Source organism: Tamandua tetradactyla, chromosome 4 (assembly GCF_023851605.1).
Source record: "Tamandua tetradactyla isolate mTamTet1 chromosome 4, mTamTet1.pri, whole genome shotgun sequence".
NCBI lineage: Eukaryota > Metazoa > Chordata > Mammalia > Pilosa > Myrmecophagidae > Tamandua > Tamandua tetradactyla.
Genome location: NC_135330.1, coordinates 109,993,249 through 110,017,402, shown reverse-complemented (window position 1 = coordinate 110,017,402; position 24,154 = coordinate 109,993,249).

The following is a 24,154-nucleotide window of genomic DNA, read 5'->3' as shown; positions in this document are numbered from 1 at the left end:
CATAAAGATGGAGGCCATCTTCCTAGCCCATTGGGTTGTGGTGGCAGGATCACCATAACCCAGTCCCGTGTCACACTCAGGTCCTGATGCTGACTGTTTGGGCTGTACAGACCTGTTGGCCACTTTGCTTATCCAGTCATCTTATTATAAACCCTTGTAGTGGGTGCCCACATGGGTAATATCAATATCCCATCTAGTTAAAGCAATGGCCTTCCAGAATTTGTGGCCCCACAGTGGGCTGTCTTTAATATACCATTCAGTTGTCATTCAAGTACTTGCTGAGGACTTCAAATGTGCTAGGTTCCATGTTTATTGCTGTGGAATCTAAAAGAATAAGACATATATAATACTTGTCCTCACAAGGGTTACAGCTGAGTTAAGATGACAAAGAAGGAAAATAAATGATTATAATATTGTGTGACAAGTATTCAGATTGGGTTATAACAGGGCGTTATAGAGGAGGTGGCACCTAAACAGGACTAAGAAATTTTACAAGAAGGAGAGAAGAATATTATAGTCACATTAATGTTAAGAAATTTTTGAAGATGGAAATTTTAACATACCTCTTTCATACAAGTAGGAAACAAGTAGGAAAAAATCAGTAAGGATGGAAAATTTTGACTTTATATTTAATAAACTTGATCTAATGGATATTTATAGAACACTGCACCCCTCACAAATGCAGAACACACATTGTTTTCAAGTACAGATAGAATGTTAAAAAATATATGTGTTGAGCCATATCAAATATACCATTTTAAAAAAAAATCAAAGGATTGAAACCATACAGAGTAGATTCTGTGTCTGCAATGAACTTAAGCTAGAAATCAATAACAAGAGTAAACCAGAAATTCCTCCATGTTTTGAAATGGAGAAAGATCTTATAAGTAACCTATGTAAATTATAAAATATTTTTAGTTGAAGAATAATGAAAAGTACATGTTAGACTTGTGGGATGCAGCTAAAGCAGTGATAAGTGGGAAAGTTATACCCTTAAGTACATACATTTAAAAAGAAGAAAGGCTTAAACTGAACATCTCAAAAAGTTAGAAAAAGACAAAAGTAGAAATTACTGAAATAATAAAAATAAGGAAAAAAAGAAAACTAAATGTTGGTTCTTTGAAAAAATAAAGTTGACAAATCTCTGATGAGACCAATAAAGAAGAAAACATGAGGAATGAAAGGGTGAGCATTATTAAATATCTTGCTAATTGTAAAACAATAAGAGAATATTATAAATAATTTTATGCCAAAATATTTGAAAATTTAGATAAAATAGACAGGTGATTAGAAAAATATAATTTATCAAATGGACACCAGAATACAAAATTGGAATGATCTTAGAACTATTAAAGGATTGAATCCATAATTTAAAACCAAGATCACATTTATCTTCTCTCTCTCTGTTAAACACACACACACATGCACACACAAACTCCTTTCTCCATTGCTCTGCCATGTAACCTCTGTCACATATCAAATATCCATATGATTTAGTTTCATGGCTCTTAAAACAAATACTATACAGTGGGTATTGGCTTAAACAATGGGAATTTATTGGCTCACAGATTTGAGACTAGGAGAAGTCCAAAATCAAGGCATCAGCAAGGTGATGCTTCCACCTAGAAGTCTGCAGTGTTCTGGGGGCTGACTGGGGGAGATCCTTGGTCCTTGGATTTTCTGTGGTGTGGAAATGCACATGGCAACTTCTCCTTTCTCCTCTGGGTTCTGTCAACTTCCAGCATCTTGCTTCCTGCAGCTTTCACCCGTGTGTCTGAGTTTCATTCTGCTTATGAAGAGCTCCAGTAATCTGGATCCCATCTGGATTCAGGTGGCCACCCTTTAACCAAAAACAGCATCTTCAGTAGGTCCTACACACAATGGTTCACACCCACAGGAACGGATTAAGATTGAGAACATGTTTTTCATAACTCCCTACCATACACAGTGGGATCTCTTTCTGGGCTTCTGTTCTGTCATTAATTTATTCCTGTGTCAATACCATATTGTTTTAATTATTTTAGCTTTGTAAGCATTAATAACTGACAGATCAAGTCCTTCCACCTTTGTCTTCTCCAAAAATGTCTGAGCCAGAGAGATTTCAAACAGAGTCAGGAGGTTACCCCGCAGGTTATTCTTACACATTATATAGATATCCCTTTTTAGTTTATGGTGCACTGGAGTGGCTAAAGGGAAGTTCTTGAAACTGTTGAACTATGTTCCAGCCTTGATCTTAAAGAAGACTGTATGACTATACAGCCTTTACAATGCAACTGTGTGATTGTGAAAACTTTGTGTGCGATGCTCCCTCTATTCAGGGCATGTACAGATGAGTAAAAAACAAAAAAAGATAAAAAAAAATAAATGAATAATAGGGGAAGATAAAGGGTAAAACACTGGATAGATTGAAATACTATCGGTCAATGAGAGGGAGAGGTGAGAGGTATGGGATGTCTGGCTCCTTTTTTCTTTTTATTTCTTTTTCTGGAGCAAAGCAAATGTTCTAAAAAATGATCATGATGAAGAATACACAATTATATGATGATATTGTGAGTCATTGTTAATATGGTTGGCCTGTACTTGTATGGATATTTCTCAATAAAAATATTTTTTAAATGTCTGAGCCAGTCTTGGTTCTTTTCATTTCCATATAAATTTTAGAAACAGCTTGTCAAGTTGCACACATGCACGCGCGCACACACACACACACACATCTGTTGAGATAGTGATTGGAATTTATTGAATCTATAGATCAGTTCAGGGAAGATTAACATCTTTATGATAATGAACCTTCCAATCTATGAACATTGTATGACTCACAATTTATTTAAGTCAATGAATCAGAATTGCCTGCAAGGCAGACTAAATCCCAGACCCTTAGGCGTAACTCCCAAAGTTTCTGTTTCACAAGATCTGGGGGTGGGAGGGGACTGAGAATTTGCACTTTTAACAATTCCCGGAGATACTGGGAATATAGCCCAAGGACTATACTTTGAGAACCATTGCCATACAACTTTGAAGATTCAGGAGAATTTGGCTAATTTTATTAAGTTAAAAGACAATAGATTACATGATACTATTTCAATTCCACTAAGGTTTTTGGTCAATATTTTAAATAATAGAGGTGCTATTTAAAAACCAAATACAGAAATATAGAAGGAACAAATGTTTCCTTCTATAGTATATGCACTTGTTTATGCTATTTGTCAACTGGAAATTAGGAGCCATATAGCTGAACATCATTCTATGTCATTGTGGAAAGGTAAATGTAAAGATTCTTTTTCTCCTTCTAGCTTCAAATTCAAATTTTGCAGGCTGAACACTTGCCAAAAAGGACCATTAGAGAGATTATTAAAATTTAGCACTAATTTATTGGATGGTAAGCTGACTGAAGGGTAAATACTACACAAATACAGGAGTTGATTGAAATGTAGTATGAATTAGAGAATATCAAAGACCTGTGAAGAAACAATAGTAAAGGGATTAGAAAGGAAAGGTCATTGTCTCCTATGATTCATTTCTTAGTTTTAAATCCGTTTTATACTTGAATCTAGTAATGTTAGATTACACCCCTTCATTAAACACACACACACACATAGTACACGAACGATCCTAAACTGTGGGTTGGATTAGGAACATATGGAAGACCTGAGATGTCATAATATTTCCTGTTCCTGACAGTAAAATTTTATCACTGTTCTTTCATAGGGGCATGGCTGGAAATGGCAATCAAGAAAGTGACTCAGTCTTCTGATTTCAAGTTTGTGTTGGGAAGAGAGAGTTGGATAAGCTCACTTCTACTTACACTTATGCTGACTCAGGCGACACTTCCAATACAGCCAACTCCCCAAATCCTCCAAACCTCCCAACATTCTAATGGAAATAATCCATTCTCCATAATTTCTTCCATGAGCCTAGGATGGAGGTTCTCAAGGTGTGGACTGATTATCACCAAGGTTTCCTGAGACCCTTATGGGGCGTCCTTGAGGTCAATACTATCTTTTTTTAAATACTACTAAGACATTATTTGCCTTTTCCACCCTCATTCTCTCTTGAGCGGAGTTTTCCAGAGGCTACATGATATATTTTCAGTCTCATATTACTAAAACAAACACCATGCAACACATTCACTTAAACAAAGGGAATTTTTTGGCCCACAGTTTTGAGGCTAGGAGAAGTCCAAAATTGAAGTGTCAGCAAGGAAACATTTTTCCTCCAAAGATGGTGGAATTCTGGCTGATGGAGATCTTTGGTCCTTGGTTTTTCGTGTTACATGGGTTCTGATTTTCGTTGTATTCCAGCTTCTGCCTGCCCTATAGGGCTTCTCTGCTGGGGTCTGATTTCCTTTGCTTATAAGAACTTCAACCATGTTGAATGAAGGCCCACTCTCATTCAGCTTGGGTGCACCCAACAAATGAGCTCAAACCCACAGGACCAGGGGTTGAGACCTGAATATGTCTTTGGTGGGGGACACAATTCAACTCCCAACAACATATGATATTGCAACACATTGACTGCAAAAGCAGATACGAGAATCCTGCTATTTTCTACTAAGAGTTTGCTAAAATATAAAATAATTCCACTCTTCTCTGTAATTATTTTTTTTTATTTTGGAAAGTATTCATAACAATGTTATTTTTGTCAAACTTAATATGTTTGCTGTTGTTATTTTAAATAAACTAAGCACATATTTTAAAATTTCTTTCTCTTAATTTCAAATACATTAAATATCAATAGATGTAATCTATATAAACCAAAGCTATTTGAAATCCTCAATAATTTTTAGTAATGTAAAGGGGATATAAGGCCAAAATGCTTGAGAAACACTGGCCTAGGCTCCCTGGAACATATGCAAATTACCTTAAAGTCATTCAGATATTGCCCAACCTCCCACCCACATCCTTGCTGCTTTCTGTTTCTGCTGCTTCTCGGACAACAGCCTGAACTTGCCACTTGCTTATGCTTAGGGACACCTGCCTACATCCTGCCAGTTTCTGACCCTTGCCAGGCTATACATTATCTGCCAGCCCCCAGGTCTCTCCTGGGTAAAACTGTGCAGAATAGGTCACATCTGTGGCAGGACTACATGTGGAAAGAGTTTGTGTACTTCTAGGAATTTGCCCTTTTCATCTAAGTTGTCTAGTTTGTTGGCATATAGTTGTTCGTAGTATTCTCTTATAATTTTTAAAATTTCTCCAGGATCCATGGTAACATTCCCCCCCTCTCATTTCTGATTTTATTTGTTTGCGCTTTCTCTCTTTTTTCTTTGTCAGTTTAACTAGGGGTCCATTAATTTTATTAGTTTTCTCAAAGCACCAACTTTGAGTTTGGTTGATTCTTTCTAGTGTTTTGTTGTTGTTCTCTTGTTCATTTATTTCTGCTTTAATCTTGGTTATCTCTCTTCATCTATTTGCTTTGGGATTAGTTTGCTGTTCTTTCTCTAATTTCTCCAGGTGAGCAATTAAGTGCTCGATTTTTGTTCTTTCTTATTTTTTAAAATAGGCATTTAGGGCAAAAAAAAAAAAATTCCTTCTCAACTCTGCTTTTGGTGCATTCCCTAAGTTCTAATATGCTGTACTCTCATTATCATTCATCTCAAAATATTTACCAATTTCTTTAACAATTTCTCCTTTGACCCACTGATTATTTAAGAGTGAGTTGTTTAATCGCTATATATTCATGAAAGTTCTGGTTCTTTGATGATTATTAATTTCCAGCTTCATTTTGTGGTGAGAGAAAGTTCTTTGAATAATTTTAATCTCATCAAATGTATAAAGACTTATTTTATGTCCCAGCATCTGATCTATCCTGGAGAATGTTCCATGTATATTAGAGAAGAATGTATATCCTGGTGTTTTGGGGTGGAAATATCTATATATGTCTATTAAGTCTAATTCATTTACCCCATTGTTTAGGTTCTCTATTTCCTAGTTGATCCTCTGTCTGGTTGTCCTATCTATAGTGGATAGTGGTGCATTGAAGTCTCCCACTATTATTACTGGAATGTCTATAACTCCTTTCAGTTTTGCCAATTTTTGCCTCATGTACTTTGGAGTTCCTTGATGGGAACGTAAACATTTATTATTGTTATTTGCTCTTGGTGAATTGACCCTTTTATTAATATATAGAGTCCTTCTTTGTCTCGTATGAGGTCTTTACATTTAAAGCTATTTTATTTGATATTAGTATAGCTATTCCTGCTTTCTTTTGGTTACAGCACAGAACATCTTCTTCCGTCCTTTCACTTTCAATCTATTTGTGCCCTTGAGTTTAAGATGCATCTCTTGTAAACAGCGTATAGACGGGTTATATTTTTTATTCTATTTACAGAATCCAATCCATTCTGCATCTTTTAATTGGTGAGTTTTATCTGTTAATGTTCAAAATTATTACTGTAAAAGCAGTTCTTGAATCTAGCATCTTATCCCTTAGTTTTCACTTGTCAGATCTATATAATTCTCTTCCCTCTCTTTTTTTTATCCTTTAAATTACCCTTATTGGTACTCTTCAATTCTGTGCCTGCCTCCAGACTTCCCTCTTCTGTCTTTTTTTTTTTCAGCTGACAGGACTGCCTTTAATGTATCATGTAGGGCAGGTCTCTTGTTGACTGGTTCTCTCAGTTTTTGTTTGTATTTGAAAATATTTATTTTTGAAGTACAACTTAACTGGGTAAAGAATTCTTGGCTGGGAGCTTTTCCCATTCAGGATCTTAAATATATAATACCAGTGCTTTCTTGCCTCCATGGTGCCTGCTAAATAGTCCTAACTTATGTATTTTATCTTATATGTAGTAGATCATTTTTCTTGTGCTACTTTCGGGACTTCTGCTTCTCTTCAACATTTGACAGTTTGATTAGTACGTGTCTTGGAGTATGCCTATTTGGATTTATTCTATTTGGAGTTCATTTGGCCTCTTTGATATGCATATTTATGTCTTTTATAAGAATTAGGAAATTTTTCCAAACTATATCATCAACTAACCTTCCCAGCCCTTTACCTTCTTTTCTCCTGGAAACCAATGATTCTTATATTTGTATGCCTTTTGTTGTCCATCATTTCCCTAAGATCCAGTTCCATTCTTTCCATTTTTCTTGCCATTTTTTCTTTTGTGCAGACTAGTTCAATTGTTCTGTCTTCTTGCTCACTTATTCCTCCATCTACTTTTTCAAATCTGCTATTGTGTGGCTCTCGTATATTTCTAATTTGGTTTACTGTATCTTTCATCTCTGTGAGATCCATCATTTTCCTACTGAATCTTTTGAATTCTTCTTTATGCTCTTCTAGCGTCTTCCTGTTACTCTTTATAAATATCCTTGAGTAGTTGTTCTGTATTCTGTGTCCCCTCTGGTGTTTTGATGTGGTGATTTGGCTGGGCCATTTCTGCTTGACTTTTCATGTGCTTTATGATTTTCCGTTGTGCTTGGTGCATTTGATTAGCTTAGAAAGGTTATTTTGCAAATCGGTTTCTTTCATTTGTCTAAAGTTTTGTAGTTACTCGGTTTTGCATTGAAGGTTTCCTTTTGCACTTGGTTTGTCAGTAATTTCCCACCAAACCAAGGCCTGGATCTCATTTAGGGGGTACAATTCTACTTGAGGGTCTATTAATAGCTAGTCAGGCTTTCTCTCTGTCTCTCTAAGCCCAACTCTGCAAGTGAAACATCGCCCTCCCTGCTACGTGGGACATGACATCCAGGGTAAAGAATTCTTGGCTGGAAGAATTCTTTAGGCAGGGGTGTATAGGTAGTTCAGTGGCAGAATGCCACCCGCCCTGCAGGAGACCTGGGCTTGATTCCTGGCCCATGCACCTAAAATAATAATAATAAAACAAAATTTAAAAAATATGTACAAAACCACACCTTAACAGTAGCAGGCTGCAAAGTCAGAAGGAGACACCCCAAGATATGTTGCTGATGAACTTAGACCAGCCCACAGAAAGGAGAGAAAAGTTAAATAAGTAAGTAGAAATAAAATAAAAGTAAAAAAAAAGAATAAATATATAGAGGAAAAATGTATTATTTAAAACAAACAAACAAAAACACCTAGGCAGATAGGAAGTTTGCCAGACTGCACTTACTGCTTCTTCCCAGTAGGCGGCACTTCCATGGCACCTCCTCCCTCCGGCCCACCATTCCCGACTGCAGCACTAGGCTGGGAGGATGGCGTGCGTGGCAGTGGGAAGCCCCTCCGGGCCTGCAGCAGCCGGGGCAGAGCTGCTTGGGAAGGTTTCTCCAGCCAGCAGTTGGGCGGGCTGGAATGGTGGGACGATCAGAGCCCTCAGATCTGCAATTCCCTGTGCACCACCACCACCTGCCCCCGGTGGGGGTTCTGGCAGATCAGACTCTCCCTGCTCCTCCCGCCCTGTTCCTCCCGCCTCTCTCCTCCCCAAGAAATACTGAAGACCCTCTTCGACCACTCGCCCTTCTCGGACCACAGTCCCGATCATTCCTCCCTGTCCTCTGTGTTGACCCTCGGAGCTGGGGTGCATTCAGTCCACCCCACTCTGCCATGTTCCCAGAAAGCTCCCCCCTTCTTTTCACATCTCCAGTGCCGTGCGCCCTCCTGCCTTAAAACCTATCCACCTGCCGCTCCCTTTGGCTCTTTCACTCGTCAGTTCTCACTCATCCTTCAGCTCCGGGAAGCCATCCTGAACCCCAAATCATACGCACTCCCCCACCACACGCTCTCTAGCTCCCCGTCCCATTCCTTCATAGTGTGTAATAAACACTGAGTAATTTTTTTCCTGTTCTGCTTCCCCTTTCAGCTCGTTGACTTCACGAGGGACAGGGTCCATGTTGGTTCCTGAGTACCCAGGTGCTTGTTAAATTTTTATTAGATGAATAAGTAAACAAATATGAATATGGAGAAGTTACTATCTCGGGCTTCTCCAGCTGGTGAGTACAGATGCTGTTCTATAACTTCGTGCACTTTTGATTGCTCTGTCACATTGGTGACAACTTCAAATGTTTTCTGTCTGGGTGACAAGCAGATATGAGACAGCTGAGAGAGTGGGTGACTTCATCTCCAATTCCTTTTCCTCGGTCTCTCCATTCTCCCTCCAGCCCACCCAGAGCACTCACACAGGCAAGTGTGGACACACACACACACACACACACACTGCTCTAATATGGTTCATAGATGGCAAAGGCAGGAGTAGAACTCTGGCTTCTTGAATTCCAGACAATTATCTTTCCCACCTTATTTCTTTTCTAAGGAAGATAAGTTGATCGACCTTGTTCTGTTAAAAATGTATATATATATATCAGTCAGAAAATAATACAGCCCTTCTTTAAGAGTCACAAATTGTTCAAAAGTCACTAGCTTCCTGGAGATCTTAATTAAAACTTCAGATCACTTGGAATAATTTTCTAACACCACATTTTTCATTCACTCCCCTATCCTGACATTTAACTTTTCACATGTCTTGATTTTGCTTTCTAAAAATATCGTAAACTGCTTGAGAAGCCAGTTTACCGGTCTTTGGCTCTATATTCCAGCACCCTACCTCCCACATACACAATTTCCCCTCTGTGCTCTTAGAGCAAGTTATTACCCAATTGTACATTCTGTACTTATGTTTCAGATCCTGTGTCAAAGTGAAATAAAGATTGTAGACAAGAAAGCAAACCCATACTCTAGCTAGTTGAAATAAAAGCCCTGTAAACTGTGCAAAGAAAAGTTACCATTCATTTCCAGAAGAGGAATTCTGAACCTGATTCAGAAATCATCTTTTTAATGGAAAATTAGCTTCACAAACTGCTCTGAATAAAATAGTCCTTGTGGCTTAAAAATTCTATTACGGCCAATTTTAACTAATATTTTTCATTATCTCATTTAATCCTCATAGCCCTGTGAGGAGGGCTCAGAGCCTAAATAGTCAATTTAAGATAATTTGATAGGAGTCAGAAAAAGGCTTCTTCCTTCAGCCTAAAGATTCCCTAGGTGGAAAGAAAGGGAAAGTCCAAGGTGGCAAATGGAGCAAGAGGATTCAAACCCTGGTGGGTCGTGGAAAAGTTGCCGATTCTGCCCCAGTCAGGAGGTGTGAAATGACAGAAAAACTGGGAAAATGTGTGGCAACTGAGAGCAGAGTGATCTGCATGTGTTCACACTGAGAGGCCCAAGGAGAGAGCAAGACGTCAGGGAGTCAAGGGCCCTACAGCATGGAGGAGTCTGGGGCAGCTCCTGGTTCCCTTGAGTCGGTGTGGTATGGAATCCGCACAGAGATGGTTCTGTGGCCTCGGGAGTCAGTGGGGTCTTAGGCAGCACCCTGGAATGTCCTATGGCTCAGGCTGGCAGGGGGACAAACCCTTGTGTACCCCAGAGGCATTACAGCACTTGAAAAGAAAGGTGTCAGACCTGCAGGGGCCTTTTTTCACAGCCTAATGGTGACAAGGCAGCAGTGACCTGCATATTCCAATATATAAACACCAAACAGGATGATGGATGGATAAATGGAGCCACTGTGGTAAAAGACAATACCCCATCTCCAAGTGCACTCTCACCTTGCAAGCACCCCAGAAAGTGGATAGATTCCTGGGGTAAACATTGACTACGTTTAGATTCCTACCACTAAGAGGATGGGGACTCTGAATAAAAAATGAGTTGAAGGCATAAAAAAGTTAGATTGGGCATAGTTCAAATACCCCTAAAGAGGGGAAGAAGATCAAAAGAGATGGTGGAGTTATACAGAGTAGGTAGGGTTTAACAAATGAGTATGAGTGCTGAATCATTATATTGCTATTTCTTTTTGTCTCCAGTATCATAGAGTAGCTAGAATTGTAACGTACACCAAACTCTGAAATCTGTTCTACAACTAATTGTTGCAGTGTACTCTGAAATTTATTGCTTTTTTGTATATATGTTGTTTTTCACAAAAAAGAAAAAAATGTCAATTGTGATGATAAAAAAAATATTTATTCCTTCTAGCCTCCAATGTTCTGGAGCAGCTAGAATGAAAATCCTGAGATGATGGTATGGTAGCCCATGACAAACTCTGGGATCTGCCCTGTAACTACATGTTGAAGAGTGCTTTGAAAACTATTGCTTTTTTCTTTCTTCGCTTTGTATATACGTTATACTATACAATAAAAAAAGTTAAATAAAGAAAAGAAAGGAGAGACAGGTGAGGAAGGGAAGAAATAAAAAGAACATTTTTAGTTGCCAGATCCTTTTGATATGAATATCAACCTCACTTTCTCTGGCTCCTTGAAATTTGATTAAGAAGTGTGTATGAGCGTTGTGAATATACTCAAAACCACTGAATTATATATCTGAATGCGGTTAAAAAGGGGAAATTTTAGGTGATATATATATTACTAGTCTAAAAATAAAAAACAAAACAGTGAACCCTAGTGTAAACTGTGGACTCTAGTTAATAGTACAATTACAATAATGTCCTCTCATCAACTCTATAGAAGAAACCACACTAATGCAAAATGTTAAAAATGGGGGGGAGCACATGGGAACTTAATTTTCAACATGATTTTTCAGTAACCTACAACTCCTCTAACAAAAGAAGTATATGTAAATACAAAAAAAAAACAAGTTGGAGAAATATAAAGTAACTATTTCTCATACAACTGGGTTGGTAGACTGAAACTGGAAACCATTTCAGAAACCTCTTATCTAAAATGCGGCTGTCCCTCATTTACGTACTGCTGTGTGGATAAAGTGTTTCTCTTATTAGCATGATCCCTCACCTGGTTTCACTGTTGAGAAACTGATCTCACTGCAATGTGGGCTCAGGGTGGAAGAGTAGAGGGGCAGTGGGTGTATTAGGGGGGAAAGAAAGAAAGTAGAAGCAGCACTGTGAAAAGATCCTTTTTTTATGATGGTAATAGAAAACAAATATAAGGAAGTAACAGTAACTGAGACTTTAGAAGCCGATAGTGAGTCTTTGGCGACTAGAAATCCTTCTTAGTTATCATCCATGCTATTGAAAGCCCTGGGCTGTTGGTTCCTCTTAGGCATTCTTGCTTTGTGACGTCTCTGGAAATTCTGCATTTCTGTGAGATCTTTGTCAATACTCTTTGAAAACTGGGATTCAGGAAATAGGCTTCCAATCTAGCTTCGGATGTGGCATTATGGTTCGAAATCACAGTGGGTCTTTCTAATTCACAATAGGGGTGGAACCCTCTGCTGGTGGAAGAAGATGAAGAAACTTGCATTCCCCAGAATTGTTTCTGTGGAGTGTTTCGTAGAAATACTTGTTTATGCATCCTGGGGGACAAAAACACACGCTTGTGCATGGTGCTTGCTGAGTTGTCTTCTCAGGGTGGAGAGGCCTTGTTAACTGGGGGCCATTAGGCTGCAGTGAATATTTTGATGGGTTTAGGCTCATGGGCTTGGAGGTAGGAGCCCAGTGGAGGGAAATGCCTTGAACAATACAGAGGAGACATATTTGAAGTGAGGGGGAAAGAAATTTTATGGGAAACTCCAGAGCACCAAAAGCAGGGGAATATTGAGGGAGGGGGGTGGGGGAGACGGCTTAAAAAGGGAATTCCTGGTGGTGGGGACCAAGTATGGATTTTGAAGAGCAGATACATTAATTCCCCCCAAATATTTTATTTAGAAAAATATCAACACATCAAACATCTGGAAAAGTTACAAGAACAGTTCAAAAAAAGCATATAACGTTTACACATATGTGTATGTATACATACATACACAGAGAAAAGTGGGTACACATACAATTTAGTGTATATTATTATATAGGATGAGAAGAGTGAAGAAATGTGTATATATACACATTTTTTGGGTAGATAAGATAGCGTTGTGAGTTCAAGGATTTCGGAACTGAGCCAGAAAAGGTTTTGGCCACTAGATGGCAGTAGCAGAAAGCTTTATTTGGGCGGTGCTTGGACAGACTGCCTGGGAAGGGTGGTCCCTCTCAGCAGAAGACCTTCCAGAGGCTATAGTGCAAAGCACCACCCAAAAAGAGGAAGCAGGGCATGCATAGTGGGGAGTCTCTGGTCAGAGAGCTCCAAAGAGCAGAAGTAGCATGGAGCCCTATAGGGCTTATTTTATCTATGGCGAGCAGATGTTGGGTGTAGTTTCACAGGGTTTGCAAAGCAGGTTGGCTCTAAATGGCCGGCAGTTCCTTATTTGGGCTATCTTTAAAGCAACTGGATGTGTAAGAATTTGAGTTAGGCACCAGTGGGCTTTTGAGGCTAATGGGCCCACACTAATGGGCCATGAAGAAGTAACAACACACAGGACCAATACTCAGAGGCCATCTTTGGATCATTTATATGACAGAGATGGACGGATGGATGGATGGATGGATAGATGGATGAAGATATGTAGAGATAGGGAGATACAAAGAAATGGAGATAAAAAGATAGAGAGATGGGGCAAGTGTAGTTCAGTGGTAGAATTCTCACCTGCCATGCAGGCAATCTGGGTTCGATTCCCAGACTTACCCCCACCAAAATAAAAATTTCAACAAATGGTGTTGCAATAACAGGATAGTAACATGGAAAAAGAATGAAATGTGACCCCCACTGTAGAGTGTACTAAAAAAAAAAAGGTAGCGATGGGAAATGTGTGTACTGTACATATACATAAATTTTTTTCTGAATCATCTGCGAGTTGGTTGTAACCATCATGACACTTCACCACAAAATACTTCAGTGTCTCATAACAACAAGGCCATTCTCCTACACAACCACAATATAATTATTCCACTCAGGAACTTAAAATTGATGCAATAAAATAACTAATACTCAGCCCATATTCAACCTTCACATTGGGTCAATAATAATTCCCTTTGCAACTTTTTCTTTTTCCCCTCTTTAAAGGGGATTTTAAAATGCTCTGCTGTGTTCAACATAAATGCCTTCTCCATTTCCCCTTCAAAATCATCAAGAACAAGTACATTTCTCACTAATATTTTTATGCCAGTCATCTCTTTGGGGGGAAACTTGTCCCAGGGGATGGAAATAGGGACAGAGAACGGGCTGAGTGGCACTGATTACATTTGTAGCAACCATTCAGAGGACAGGATCTCTGTAGAGATAATCAGCAACAGAGGCCGCTTGAAAACCACATATTCTGTTCCTGGGGTGCTAAACATTTTCTTTAGGCCCCGTGTTTTAATCTGTCCTCTCAGTCCTTTGTATGTGATAAATACCTTACAGGGGGAAACTTCCAGAGGCTACTATTATATATAGTATTGTCCGGGACTTCTCGCTCAGCGTCAAGCCCCCAGCCGGCGAAGGGGACAGAGGAGAGAGAGACAGACGCAGACAAACCGACTTGAATGGCAGACACGAATCCGTAACACGCGGCGGTTGTGAGCACAGACCTTTACTGGAGCTAAGCTTGCATTCTTTGTAACAGGTTCCGCGCGGGCTAAAATACCCCACGGGGGAGCAACCTCTATGCGGCCGTCAGGTACGGCTCCCTGCGGGTCGTCTCCCTTTCCCCGTCCGGGTAACGCCTTTATATACAAAATCCAAACCCAATGGGCTAACGCCACGTATACAAGGGTGATTGGTAGACAGGGTTGGCGGGCGCGTACGTCATACGCGGAGGCAGGATGCGGGCGCCATCTTGGCTCACTCGATGGGCGGGGGGAACTCTAGAGCAGGCTGCGGCGTGTCCACTAGGCCCGACCCGGGAGGCGGCTCTCCACATAGTATAATATTTATATATTATAAACCCTTTGCTCTCATAGGTCTTTATTAAAAAGATAGATTTCCCTTTTTAGGGCAGTTTTAGATTTACATGAGAATTAAGAAAATAGTGCAGAGAGTTCCCAAATACCCAACCCCGCCCCACCCCACCCCCACACACTGTTTTTCCTATTGTTAACATCTTACAACAGTGTGGTATATTTGCTACAATGAATGAACCGCTATTGCTATTTGATCCTTATCATTAACTAAAGTGAAAAGTTTATTCAGATCTCCTTAGATTTTTACCTAACATCCTTTTTCAGTTTCAAGATCCCATCCAGACACCACACCTGGCTCCTCTGGGACATGACAATTTCTCAACTTTCCTTATGTTGGATGTTCTTGGCAGTTTTGAGCTCAAAGTTCTTTTGATACTTTTCTCTCTTAACATTGCTTGTGCAGCATCACATCAAATATTTTGAATCAAATAATGTCTGTGATTAATGGTGAAAATCACAGCCCGTTTGGAGTAGCTGCATGATAAAACCCAATGAAGTTATCTTTGAAATATTCCAGCAATTTTTTTTTCATTTTGGCTTTTTTTTTTTATTAATTAAAAAAAAAGTTAACTAACACAACATTTAGAAATCATTCCATTCTACATATGCAATCAGTAATTCTTAATATCATCACATAGATGTATGATCATCATTTCTTAGTACATTTGCATCGATTTAGAAAAAGAAATAGAAAGACAACAGAAAAAGAAATAAAATGATAATATTGAGAAAAAATAAAAAAAATATACAAAAAACTATAGCTCAGATGCAGCTTCATTCAGTGTTTTAACATAATTACATTACAATTAGGTAGTATTGTGCTGTCCATTTTTGAGTTTTTGTATCCAGTCCTGTTGCACAGTCTGTATCCCTTCAGCTCCAATTACCCATTATCTTGCCCTATTTCTAACTCCTGATGGTCTCTGTTACCAATGACATATTCCAAGTTTATTCTCGAATGTCGGTTCACATCAGTGGGACCATACAGTATTTGTCCTTTAGTTTTTGGCTAGTCTCACTCAGCATAATGTTCTCTAGGTCCATCCATGTTATTACATGCTTCATAAGTTTATTCTGTCTTAAAGCTGTTATTCCATCGTATGTATATACCACAGTTTGTTTAGCCACTCGTCTGTTGATGGAGATTTTGGCTGTTTCCATCTCTTTGCAATTGTAAATAATGCTGCTATAAACATTGGTGTGCAAATGTCCGTTTGTGTCTTTGCCCTTAAGTCCTCTGAGTAGATACCTAGCAATGGTATTGCTGGGTCATATGGCAATTCTATATTCATCTTTTTGAGGAACCGCCAAACTGCCTTCCACAGTGGTTGCACCATTTGACATTCCCACCAACAGTGGATAAGTGTGCCTCTTTCTCCACATCCTCTCCAGCACTTGTCATTTTCTGTTTTGTTGATAATGGCCATTCTGGTGGGTGTGAGATGATATCTCATTGTGGTTTTGATTTGCATTTCTCTAATGGCCAGGGACATTGAGCATCTCTTCATGTGCCTTTTGGCCATTTGTATTTCCTCTTCTGAGAGGTGTCTGTTCAAGTCTTTTCCCCATTTTGTGATTGGATTGGCTGTCTTTTTGTTGTTGAGTTGAACAATCTCTTTATAAATTCTGGATACTAGACCTTTATCTGATATGTCATTTCCAAATATTGTCTCCCATTGTGTAGGCCGTCTTTTTACTTTCTTGATGAAGTTCTTTGATGCACAAAAGTGTTTAATTTTGAGGAGCTCCCATTTCTTTCTTTCTTTCTTTGGTGCTCTTGCTTTAGGTGTAAGGTCCATAAAACCGCCTCCAATTATAAGATTCATAAGATATCTCCCTACATTTTTCTCTAACTGTTTTATGGTCTTAGACCTAATGTTTAGATCTTTGATCCATTTTGAGTTAACTTTTGTATAGGGTGTGAGATACGGGTCCTCTTTCATTCTTTTGCATATAGATATCCAGTTCTCTAGGCACCATTTATTGAAGAGACTGTTCTGTCCCAAATGAGTTGGCTTGATGGCCTTATCAAAGATCAAGACTTCCTGGAAGATGGCGGCTTAGTAAGACGCGCGGATCTTAGTTTCTTCTCCAGGACACCTACTAGGGGAGTAGAAACGATACAGAAAGCGCCCAAAGCCACAACAGAGATAAAAAAGACAGCGTACCCCATCCTGGAACGGCTGGCTGGCTGAGAGAAGCAGCTCGGGTGAGATCGCCGAGGCGCGCGGGCCTTACCGGGCGGGGTGGCAAGCGGCCGGAGTTACTCCCTTCCCCCTTCCCGGGCCGGCTGGGAGAATTGGAGAGGCGGTCCCCTGAAACCAAGGCGACTGGCACCCACACCACGCGCAGCCCCCGGACCAACTGAGAGAATTGGATCGGAAATCCCCAGCCCGCGGAGAACGGTGACGGGTGGGGGAGGCCCCTTCCAAACCCGTGACTCCCGGGGAACGTGCACTCTCTCGGGCGGGCCACTGCCGCTGGCGCCCTCCCGCCACGCTTGTTGCCCAGGGCTGACTAGGAAATTCGGACGGGCTCTTTCCCTGGCTGCAGCGACCAGCAACCCTCCCTGCGTTCGGACCGAGGGCCGGCTCAAGCCGCTTCGGCTAGCGAACCCCCAGGACGGCGAGAGTTTTCCAAAGTTTAAGGTCCCACAGCACCTTTTACTGGTGGCACCCGCAGACAAACGTGTGCCACGAGCGCCACCTACTGGGCAGGATAAGAAAAACAGAACCCAGAGATTTCACAGAAAAATATTACAACCTTGCTGGGTCCAACACCAAGAGAAATCTGAATAAATGCCCAGACGCCAGCAGCAGAAGATAACTGTCCACGCTCAAAAGATTGAGAATATGGCCCAGTCAAAGGAACAAACCAATAGCTCAAATGAGACACAAGAGCTGAGACAACTAATCCTGAATATACGAACAGAAATGGAAAACCTCTTCAAAAATGAAATCGATAAATTGAGGGAGGACATGAAGAGGACATGGGCTGAACATAAAGAAGAAATAGAAAAACTGAAAAAACAAATCGCAGAACTTATGGAAGTGAAGGATAAAGTAGCAAACATAGAAAAAATAATGGATAGCTACAATGATAGATTTAAAGAGACAGAAGATAGAATTAGTGATTTGGAGGATGGAACATCTGAATTCCAAAAAGAAACAGAAACTATCGGGAAAAGAATGGAAAAATTTGAACAGGGTATCAGGGAACTCAAGGACAATATGAACCGCACAAATATACGTGTTGTGGGTGTCCCAGAAGGAGAAGAGAAGGGAAAAGGAGGAGAAAAACTAATGGAAGAAATTTTCACTGAAAATTTCCCAACTCTTATGAAAGACCTAAAATTACAGATCCAAGAAGTGCAGCGCACCCCAAAGAGATTAGACCCAAATAGGCGTTCTCCAAGACACTTACTAGTTAGAATGTCAGAGGTCAAAGAGAAAGAGAAGATCTTGAAAGCAGCAAGAGAAAAACAATCCATTACATACAAGGGAAACCCAATAAGACTTTGTGTAGATTTCTCAGCAGAAACCATGGAAGCTAGAAGACAGTGGGATGATATATTTAAAATACTAAAAGAGAAAAACTGCCAACCAAGACTCCTATATCCAGCAAAATTATCCTTCAAAAATGAGGGAGAAATTAAAACATTCTCAGACAAAAAGTCACTGAAAGAATTTGTGACCAAGAGACCAGCTCTGCAAGAAATACTAAAGGGAGCACTAGAGTCAGAACCGAAAAGACAGAAGAGAGAGGTATGGAGAAGAGTGTAGAAAGAAGGAAAATCAGATATGATATATATAATACAAAAGGCAAAATGTTAGAGGAAAATATTATCCAAACAGTAATAACACTAAATGTCAATGGACTGAATTCCCCAATCAAAAGACATAGATTGGCAGAATGGATTAAAAAACAGGATCCTTCTATATGCTGTCTACAGGAAACACATCTTAGACCCAAAGATAAACATAGGTTGAAAGTGAAAGGTTGGGAAAAGATATTTCATGCAAATAACAACCAGAAAAGAGCAGGAGTGGCTATACTAATATCCAACAAATTAGACTTCAAATGTGAAACAGTTAAAAGAGACAAAGAAGGACACTATATACTAATAAAAGGAACAATTAAACAAGAAGACATAACAATCATAAATATTTACGCACCGAATCAGAATGCCCCAAAATACGTGAGGAATATACTGCAAACACTGAAAAGGGAAATAGACTCATATACCATAATAGTTGGAGACTTCAACTCACCACTCTCATCAAGGGACAGAACATCTAGACAGAGGATCAACAAAGAAATAGAGAATCTGAATATTACTATAAATGAACTAGACTTAATAGACATTTATAGGACATTACATCCCACAACAGCAGGATACACCTTTTTCTCAAGTGCTCATGGATCATTCTCAAAGATAGACCATATGCTGGGTCACAAAGCAAGTCTTAACAAATTTAAAAAGATTGAAATCTTACACAACACTTTCTCGGACCATAAAGGAATGATGTTGGAAATCAATAATAGGCAGAGTGCCAGAAAATTCACAAATACGTGGAGGCTCAACAACACACTCCTAAACAACGACTGGGTCAAAGAAGAAATTGCAAGAGAAATTAGCAAATACCTCGAGGCGAATGAAAATGAAAACACAACATATCAAAACTTATGGGACGCAGCAAAGGCAGTGCTAAGAGGGAAATTTATTGCTCTAAATGCCTATATCAGAAAAGAAGAAAAGGCAAAAATTCAGGAATTAACTATCCATTTGGAAGAACTGGAGAAAGAACAGCAAGCTAACCCCAAAGCAAGCAAAAGGAAAGAAATAACAAAGATTAGAGCACAAATAAATGAAATTGAAAACATGAAAACAATAGAGAAAATCAATAAGGCCAGAAGTTGGTTCTATGAGAAAATCAATAAGATTGATGGGCCCTTAGCAAGATTGACAAAAAGAAGAAGAGAGAGGATGCAAATAAATAAGATGAGAAATTGAAGAGGAGACATAACTACTGACCTCACAGAAATAAAGGAGGTAATAACAGGATACTATGAACAACTTTACGCTAATAAATACAACAATTTAGAGGAAATGGACGGGTTCCTGGAAAGACATGAACAACCAACTTTGACTCAAGAAGACATAGATGACCTCAACAAACCAATCACAAGTAAAGAAATTGAATTAGTCATTCAAAAGCTTCCTAAAAAGAAAAGTCCAGGACCAGATGGCTTCACATGTGAATTCTACCAAACGTTCCAGAAAGAATTAGTACCAATTCTCTTCAAACTCTTCAAAAAAATCGAAGTGGAGGGAAAACTACCTAATTCATTCTATGAAGCCAACATCACCCTCATACCAAAACCAGGCAAAGATATTACAAAAAAAGAAAACTACAGACCAATCTCTCTAATGAATACAGATGCAAAAATCCTCAATAAAATTCTAGCAAATCGTATCCAACAACACATTAAAAGAATTATACATCATGACCAAGTAGGATTCATCCCAGGTATGCAAGGATGGTTCAACATAAGAAAATCAATTAATGTAATACACCATATCAACAAATCAAAGCAGAAAAATCACATGATCATCTCAATTGATGCAGAGAAGGCATGTGACAAGATTCAACATCCTTTCCTGTTGAAAACACTTCAAAAGATAGGAATACAAGGGAACTTCCTTAAAATGATAGAGGGAATATATGAAAAACCCACAGCTAATATCATCCTCAATGGGGAAAAATTGAAAACTTTCCCCCTAAGATCAGGAACAAGACAAGGATGTCCACTATCACCACTATTATTCAACATTGTGTTGGAGGTTCTAGCCAGAGCAATTAGACAAGAAAAAGAAATACAAGGCATCAAAATTGGAAAGGAAGAAGTAAAACTATCACTGTTTGCAGACGATATGATACTATACGTCGAAAACTCGGAAAAATCCACAACAAAACTACTGGAGCTAATAAATGAGTACAGCAAAGTAGCAGGTTACAAGATCAACATTCAAAAATCTGTAGCATTTCTATACACTAGTAAGGAACAAGCTGAGGGGGAAATCAAGAAACGAATCCCATTCACAATTGCAACTAAAAGAATAAAATACCTAGGAATAAATTTAACTAAAGAGACAAAAAACCTATATAAAGAAAACTACAAAAAACTGCTAAAAGAAATCACAGAAGACCTAAATAGATGGAAGGGCATACCGTGTTCATGGATTGGAAGACTAAATATAGTTAAGATGTCAATCCTACCTAAATTGATTTACAGATTCAATGCAATACCAATCAAAATCCCAACAACTTATTTTTCAGAAATAGAAAAACCAATAAGCCAATTTATCTGGAAGGGCAGGGTGCCCCGAATTGCTAAAAACATCTTGAGGAAAAAAAACGAAGCTGGAGGTCTCGCGCTGCCTGACTTTAAGGCATATTATGAAGCCACAGTGGTCAAAACAGCATGGTATTGGCATAAAGATAGATATATCGACCAATGGAATCGAATAGAGTGCTCAGATATAGACCCTCTCATCTATGGACATTTGATCTTTGATAAGGCAGTCAAGCCAACTCACCTGGGACAGAGCAGTCTCTTCAATAAATGGTGCCTAGAGAACTGGATATCCATATGCAAAAGAATGAAAGAAGACCCATCTCTCACACCCTATACAAAAGTTAACTCAAAATGGATCAAAGATCTAAACATTAGGTCTAAGACCATAAAACAGTTAGAGGAAAATGTTGGGAGATATCTTATGGATCTTACAACTGGAGGCGGTTTTATGGACCTTAAACCTAAAGCAAGAGCACTGAAGAAGGAAATAAATAAATGGGAACTCCTCAAAATTAAACACTTTTGTGCATCAAAGAACTTCATCAAGAAAGTAGAAAGACAGCCTTCACAATGGGAGACAATATTTGGAAATGATATATCAGATAAAGGTCTAGTATCCAGAATTTATAAAGAGATTGTTCATCTCAACAACAAAAAGACAACCAACCCAATTACAAAATGGGAAAAAGACTTGAACAGACACCTCTCAGAAGAGGAAATACGGATGGCCAAGAGGCACATGAAGAGATGCTCAATGTCCCTGGCCATTAGAGAAATGCAAATCAAAACCACAATGAGATATCATCTCACACCCACCAGAATGGCCATTATCAACAAAACAGAAAATGACAAGTGCTGGAGAGGATGCGGAGAAAGAGGCACACTTATCCACTGTTGGTGGGAATGTCAAAGGGTGCAACCACTGTGGAAGGCAGTTTGGCGGTTCTTCAAAAAGCTGAATATAGAATTGCCATACGACCCAGCAATACCATTGCTAGGTATCTACTCAAAGGACTTAAGGGCAAAGACACAAACGGACATTTGCACACCAATGTTTATAGCAGCATTATTTACAATTGCAAAGAGATGGAAACAGCCAAAATCTCCATCAACAGAAGAGTGGCTAAACAAACTGTGGTATATACATACGATGGAATATTATGCAGCTTTAAGACAAGATAAACTTATGAACCATGTAATAACATGGATGGACCTAGAGAATATTATGCTGAGTGAATCCAGCCAAAAACTAAAGGACAAATACTGTATGGTCCCACTGATGTGAACGGACATTCGAGAATAAACTTGAAATATGTCATTGGTAACAGAGTTCAGCAGGAGTTAGAAACAGGGTAAGACAATGGGTAATTGAAGCTGAAGGGATACAGACTGTGCAACAGGACTAGATACAAAAACTCAAAAATGGACAGCACAATAATACCTAATTGTAAAGTAATCATGTTAAAACACTGAATGAAGCTGCATCTGAGCTATAGGTTTTTGTTTTGTTTTGTGTTGTTTTGTTTTGATTTTACTATTATTACTTTTATTTTTTTCTCTATATTAACATTCTATATCTTTTTCGGTTATGTTGCTAGTTCTTCTAAACCAATGCAAATGTACTAAGAAATGATGATCATGCAGCTATGTGATGATGTTAAGAATTAATGATTGCATATGTAGAATGGTATGATCTCTAAATGTTGGGTTAATTTCTTTTTTTCCGTTAATTAAAAAAAAAAAAAAAAAAGAGAAGGGATAATTGGAGATGAAGGGATACAGACTGTACAACGGGACTGGATATAAAAACTCAGAAATGGACAGCACAATACTACCCAATTGTAATGCAATTATGTTAAAACAGTGAATGAAGCTGCATGTGAGGTATAGGTTTTTTGTTTTTGTTTTTTTTGTTTTTTTTTTCTTTCTATTATTGTTTTAATTCTTATTCTGTTGTCTTTTTATTTCTTTTTCTAAATCGATGCAAATGTACTAAGAAATGATGAATATGCAACTATGTGATGTTATTAAGAATTACTGATTGTATAGGTAGATTGAAATGATTTCTAATTGTTTTGTTAATTCTTTTTTTAATTAATAAAAAAAAAAAAAAAAAAAAGATCAAATGTCCATAGATGAGAGGGTCTATATTCCAGTAATTTTTGCTGTGTATTGATCATATTCTTATGAAAAGGAGAGAAATGATCCTGTGAGCACAAACCTGTGTATCCTTTCAGCCCCTCCTCTATATGTGTCTGAACCTCATTGCTTCTGCTATGAAGGGCCTCCACTAATTTATTTAGGATAAATATCTAACTTTGTTCTGAGTGATGCTCCTGGAGTACTTTTCAGTATTTATTGAAAGCTAGAAATTAGAAAAAGCTATTGCAGTTCAAAATAAAAGGATAATGTGGTATTTTGTTTCTTCAGTCTGGTCTTCATTCTCCTTTTCCTCTTTTCTGCCTTCATTTGAGTATTTTAAAATAATTTTTACTGATATATATTTTATATTCACATACCATGAGTACATACTGTGTACTCATCCAAAATGTACAATCAGTAGTTCACAACATCATCATATAGCTGCACATTTATCACAATTGGCATTTTAAAATTTTTTGTGAAAAATAATATATATATATACAGAAAAGCAATAAATTTTAAAGCACACTGCAACAATTAGATGTAGAACAGATCTCAGAGTTTGGTATGGGTTACAATTCCACAACTTTAGGTTTTTACTTGTAGCTGCTCTAAGATACTGGAGACTAAAAGAAATATCAGCATAACGATTCAGCAGTCATACTCATTTGTTTAAATTCTACCTTCTCTGTATAAGTCCACCATCACCTTTGATCTTTCTCCCACTCTTTGAGCTATGCTCATTCTAACTTTTTCGTGTTGGAAGGGGCTGTCAATAATATGGGATAAGGGGATGGAACTAGTTGATATTCTGGAAGGGCTGGTCCCGCTGCATTTCAGGACTTCTCTGGTCCAGGGACCCATCTGGGGATTGTAGGTTTTGGAAAGTTACCCTAATGCATGGAACCTTTGTAGAATCTTATATAACACCCTAGGTGTTCTTTAGGATTGGTAGGAAAGTTTGGCAAGTTATCATAG